The sequence below is a fragment of the Nuphar pumila genome, chromosome 7 (assembly GCF_984573655.1).
Source record: "Nuphar pumila chromosome 7, dmNupPumi1.hap1.1, whole genome shotgun sequence".
In the NCBI taxonomy this organism is placed as follows: domain Eukaryota; kingdom Viridiplantae; phylum Streptophyta; class Magnoliopsida; order Nymphaeales; family Nymphaeaceae; genus Nuphar; species Nuphar pumila.
This window is the reverse complement of record NC_143255.1, coordinates 128595800-128601795: the sequence shown is the minus strand read 5'-3', so window position 1 is coordinate 128601795 and position 5996 is coordinate 128595800. Positions and strand designations below refer to the sequence as shown.

General features: G+C 38.2%; 1 pseudogene across 3 annotated transcripts; it reads left to right on the top strand.

Annotated features, from left to right (window-relative positions):
* The first annotated feature begins 394 nt into the window (after positions 1 to 394).
* Positions 395 to 4187, top strand: LOC149833476 (uncharacterized; annotated as a pseudogene). Of its 3 annotated transcripts, none has more exons than XR_016433171.1 (3): positions 395 to 479; positions 3027 to 3421; positions 3697 to 4187. The product of XR_016433171.1 is annotated as an uncharacterized LOC149833476, transcript variant X1 (transcript). The 3 variants fall into 3 exon arrangements; XR_016433173.1 differs by having other exon boundaries at positions 3027 to 3298; positions 3697 to 3728; XR_016433172.1 differs by having other exon boundaries at positions 411 to 466.
* The last annotated feature ends 1809 nt before the right edge of the window (positions 4188 to 5996 follow it).

Here is a 5996-nt window from a genome sequence, read left to right as displayed (position 1 = left end):
TAAAATAAAAAAAAATCTTGAAAAACTCATTTAGCACATATCATTTAATACCTACCTATTATTTTCTCTCTCTCTCTCTCTCTCTATATATATATATATTACATTGAACTTTCTGCATCCTGATCATGTTAGTTTAGGCGTGGTTTGATTTGAAAAGCTTCTAAACTGAATCCGGGTCCATATGCCACTAAGTCCTTTCATGTCTGATATTCGGATCCAATGTATTCCAAACTAGGGCGTGTGCCTAGGAGTGTCAATGGGTTGGATATGGTTTGGACCCAGGTGAGTCTAAACCAAGATCTAACTTTTAGGTGCTGGTACCGGGTCCAAACCCAAGTCTACCATAAGAAAAACCGTACTCAGATCCTAAAAGAATACCTACACTCAATCACATACCTAGTAAAACAATACCTAGATCACATCGATTCGTGATTTCTCCTCTCCTTTGAGGTTCCGGCGCCAGGTGGTGAGAGATTTCGGTAACATGATGATGATGATGATTCGATTTACGCTTCCTCTTCTTCTTCTCCTTTTTTGATTGTTGTTTTTGTGATTATTGTTTAGGAATTTGGTTTTCTGAGAAAACCCTAAACTAAACCCTTCTCTCTCTCTCTCTTCTCTCTCTCTCTATATATATAGTAAAAGGTTGAAACTGTAACCAATTTTTTGCCAGAAAAAAAAATCTCTTCAAATATTGAAGATTTTTATTTCGGCTAGTATAAGTTCACATGAACTGCTTGTAAATTGGGCGAAATTCCTAAAATGAGAGAAATATTATGTCTAAAAGAACATAAAAAGAAGAGTTTATATCAACGGGAAACGAAGTTGTACAATTTCTAGTTAATTTGCTATTTCTTTTCTATGTCATTTTACGTGTTATCTTTTTGTTTGTATATTTATTGATTATGTATTCTTTGCCATTGAGTATGTAATCTAGTGATCTTTGTTTTAATACCAAAAGTTGCCCGCATAGATGATGCCCCAGATCACATCCAGTTGGACCGATAAGAGTCTGCTAAATCTTTGATTGAGTTCCATTTTTCAAACTATCCATGTTAATATTGCTGGGTTGCTCACGTATTTTTGAGATGTTATGATGCAGAGGAGCTGCTCTGGATGTGTAATGACCAGATGGATTGCCTTTTGCCAGGAGTCCGTCGACTGCTTAAAGGATTCTGCTATGTAGTCAAAAGTGCCAGTCGGCGCCTAGGTGGTACTGGTAGATGTCTAAATGACCCAGTCGGGGCCTGGCGGAACTAGTCGGCCCAGTAGACCCCCAAAAAACAAAAGATTAAGAAAATACAGAATTTACAATAATATATATTTGTATAAGACTTAATAGAATCTATACATGCAGTTACATACATATCATTGGTTGTAAGTTGTATCTTCTCAATTAAACATTATGGATGTACTCAGCATAGTTTATTTGATAAGAATCATGCTTTGGATCATGTTTTTTGGACATAAAAGTAAGATTTTTTAAGTTATGAAAATTTGATACATTGAGCCGTTGATTTTTAAGTCTTAAAAACATACATATATGCTATAACCACATGATCCAAACCTTGTTTTCTACTAAATAATGCTTATTGATCATATCTATAGAGTCTGATCAACTAAAAACTTTTAACAAATTTGACAATCTAAAGCTTCTATTAGGTGGGAGTAGGTACTCCGGGAGCACTGTTTCAATACCATGTATATATATGGTAAAAAAAGACAAGTTTTGGCCTAGAACCAGTAGGCCTAGGCCGGGACTAGTCGGACTAATTGGGACCTTTTAACTTGAGGGCGCCTAAGTGTCCTGAACTAGGTACTGACATGACGCCTAGGCCTACTAGGTGCCTAGTCACCAATTTTGACTACATACAGATTCTGTAGTTGTTGATGCTTCAATTTGTATATGTAGATAGCGACTATGCTAATAGGTTGTGGCTAGCGCTGGTTACTATGTTTTGCTGTTGGCTCCTGTCAGCTGATCTAACTTAAAGAAGCGATAGTATCAAACTGTGCCTATCTCGATTACATGTGTTGCTAACATATATTGCAAGCTTTCTTTATGCTTTTTCTGTATACGCACTTAAATGTACTTTCCAGGCAAAAATCACCCTTTACCGAAAAATAGGGATAATTGCAACCCCCACATACATTAAATTGTAAATTGTAAATTGCTGCTATTAGCTGGGTCTTCTTCCATCTATTTGTCTGTTGGAGCACCTTGTCGCGATGCCGAATGCCTGGATATGGATGACTCAGTCATCTCAATGACCATGAACTTGTGTAAAGGCATGATTTGTGTGCTTTTCAACTTGTGAAATAGGGGGACTGATTATGATCAATGGAGCAGGAATGCAGGATGTGCTCGTCTATTGATTGGCTTTCAGTGTTAGTTTTATATTTAGGTTTGCACTCCATTGGAAATGGGAAATGGAAGTTCTCCTGTCAGATATGGAGAAAACTGTTCCATGAAACAATAGTTTCTGGTGCCTTGGCACTGATGTTTTATATCATGGTTATCCTTTATTCTTTGAGGGCTATTTAAAATCAGAATGAGAATATGAATGACTGGTTTCATGATATAATAATTATAACAGGCTAATATACTTTGACAGAATAGCGCCAAAAAACACATGATTTTATGTTGGCAGATAGTTGGACGTTTTGAAACGATGTCCATGCTAATTGCTAAGGCATTTCCAGATAAACATGAAGTTGAAGATTTTGTTAAGTGGTTTCTTCTGTTGTGTTTTGAATTTCTTTTTCATCTGCCTGTTCCTCTTTGGCCTTTTCTAGCTTTTAATTGCTTTTAGTAAGTTTTATTACACATCTTTCGATCATGTGGCATATGTACAGTGTGTTATGTTGGGAGTGCTTTGTTTTTTTTACTTGTTATGGTGCCATGAGGTTTGTGGACATGATAATTGTTTGCAGTTCTATGATAAGCTAGGAAAATAAGAGGTGCCTTTGTTTGGAATTTAAGTAGGACGATGATTGACGTGACGTGTTGTTGCTACTTGCTGCAGGAATGGGTTTGTGGACACTATTTGAAGGATTTCTTCTTCTTGCAAATGCATTTGCAATACTAAACAAAGACAGGTTTCTTGCACCTCGAGGATGGAGCTTTGCAGAAGTTTCAGCAGGGAGGACAAAGTCACTAAAAGGGCAACTTGTAGGTCTTATCTATGCGGCTCAGTACATGAGGGTGCCTCTTATAGCTCTGAATGCCATTACCATTATTGTAAAGCTTGTGTCTGGTTGATGTTGGATGAAGAGACGAAGTAAAAGCAAAATCCCTGTATGTTTGAAAACAGAATCTTTTCCATGTAAATGACTAGAGCTAGTGAGCATGCTGTGATACTATTGTCTTTTCCATGAAGTTTGTCATAATGCTTTGGCTGGAACACTCTTTTACTAACAGGTAATTCCTTGGGCCTTCATATGGTATGGTGGCTTGTGGTTATAGAGTTGCTGTGAATCCCTGATTCTTTGTTTAATGTACATTTGAGCATTTGACTAGAATTCTTGGTTCAATCTGAATCTCTTTTCACTCAAATTGAGTTTTATGTGTTGAATCACATATAATAGTTCTGCTTTTATTTTTTGATATATAAAACCTTTACGTCTTAGTGCACTGGAAGATAACTTTGACTGTTAAGTGGTGCTTCATCCCTCGAGTTAATTGTTTCATTGCAGATACAACCCTTGGAATTCTACGTAAAAGAACGGATTCAGAATATTTTTGCTCTTCCCTGCAAAATCTGCTCCATCAGAGGACTGATCCTATTGAAGTTAAACCACATGGGCTACACAGACTCATCCATTTAAACTCTCATGTCATGTCTCTATGTATGCTACTATTAATATAAAATTACACAAAAATAGTTTTAGCCTGTGTCCTTTTAGCTATGTCCATGTGACAGAGATCTCCATTGATCAGTTGCTGTCAGTAGCCGCTTGGTTTGAGAATAAGTAGATGTCTATTATGATCCAACTTGAGAAGACTAAAGCTGCTTGTTTTTTAAACCTAGTATTGCAGAATTGAAGATATGCTTTGTAGTTCCTGTAGTGGATCGTTGCGATCCTTAGACTCCTGGCTTCTGTGACAGAGGCAGTTGCATCTCCTACTTAGTGTCTTCCTGCATTATTGATTGTGTCCATTATTGGTGCAAGCATGACACGATTTCGTTCGGTGCCTGATATGTGGCAGACAATTCTTCAAAAGGAACAGAATAAAAAACCAGAAGGGAAGGCATAATGTGACGATACATAGCTAGACTAGAAATTGTTGTCTTCACATTAAGTCCCTATATAATTAAGCATCATGAAAGCTTTCAGTTAGCCAATCAAGTTTGTTCTTCATGGTGATGTTGGTCGTGATATAATTAAGGATCATGAAGGCTTTCAGTTAGCCAATCTCATGTTGAGAAATTTTGACAAGTCTGTTCTTCATGGTGATGGTGCTTAACATGTTCAGGCTGATGGTTTTTACTGGCCTGTTAAAGCGTCCAACTTTTTTTTTTTTTGAAAGGCAAGCTGGGGTTAGGCAGACCCCTCCAGTTACACAGCATACCATTGGGTTTTGAACTTGCAACGTCCCAACACATGGTGACGCCCGCTAACAGCTCCTACCAAACAAGGGGAGCCCCCGATGGTTAAAGCGTCCAACTTTTGGTCTTATCTTGCAGTTTTCCTCTTTTCATTCACCTACCACGAAATTATTCCCATGTTTTTTCAAGCAACAAATGATGCACCTCATGAGAGAGAGAGAGAGAGAGAGAGAGAGAGCTTATCAAAATGTGAAATGCATTTCTACACCCCATATAAGGTGAAAGGCTTTGATAATGCATTATTAGAAGCAATAATAGCCAGGCCCCTTCTTTTGATGGACTGTTGAAACGAGTTATTTTGTTAAATTGTCCTAAACTTAAGCATGGGGAGGCTCTCCTAATCACCAAACACCCGAAACACAGATTTTTCTCTATCTAAAACTGATAAAAATACTTCAATGTTGTGGAAATTTTAAAATTTATCTAGGGCAGGATTGCCATTGCTCTATTTAATAAATTAGCCATACCTCTGAAGTCTGAACACACCCATTTTAGCTGGGCGATTGGGATCACAAAAAGTACACCATGGAACAATAAAAAAGGAAGTTCATCTCGCTACGATACCTCAACAGACTTCCCATAAATGCTGAAATGAATCAAAAGTGGCAATAAAAACGCAGTTTGGACCTTGGGCTTCCGCATTTTCAGAAGCATGTCACAAACCCGGTCTTCACAATTCTGGACTCAACAGAGATAACCATGTGGGACTTCCAGAAACAGCCTTGACAGTTTCCGGTCTTGCCAATGCGGAGCGATGCCTTGTTTCATGCAATTTTCATGAGAAATTGCTAAGCGCCCTTTTCCTCCATTATTTCCCATCATAAGTGAAAGAAACGTCAAATAACCATGGTGAGAAGGAGCCATGCTGGTACATGTGGCTTCATTTTTTTCCACTACCTATCACTTTTCATGTGCAAATCCTTTCATACCTCCTCTCATAAAAACATTTTCATGGTAAGGCTGAGCTGGCAGGAATTCTTAGAAAACTGTGCCCATTCCCATGAAAGACTCTTCCCTTACAAGGGAATGAAAAGAACGGGCTCAAAGAGTCCCCTTTGTTAGGTGGAGAGAGCCATAAACTCAGTAGTAGGCTCACACCTACAAGGAGGACGGATAGGGATGCTGCATCAATCGCTGCCCAATTCCAGCTTCACGAAGACCAGGATGGTGAAATGGTAAACACAGAACTCTATGAACCATAATTCAGTAACTTGATTTGTTCTCAGCTTAATCAAAAGTTCTAACATACAACAATGTAGAGCACACTTTGTATCTAAATCGGCCAGACGAAATTGGGATGCAAAGGCTCACATACACTTGCACATGAGCACGTGCTAAGTAATGCATGCACAGATATGCAAATGCGAATCAGATAAAGACCATTAC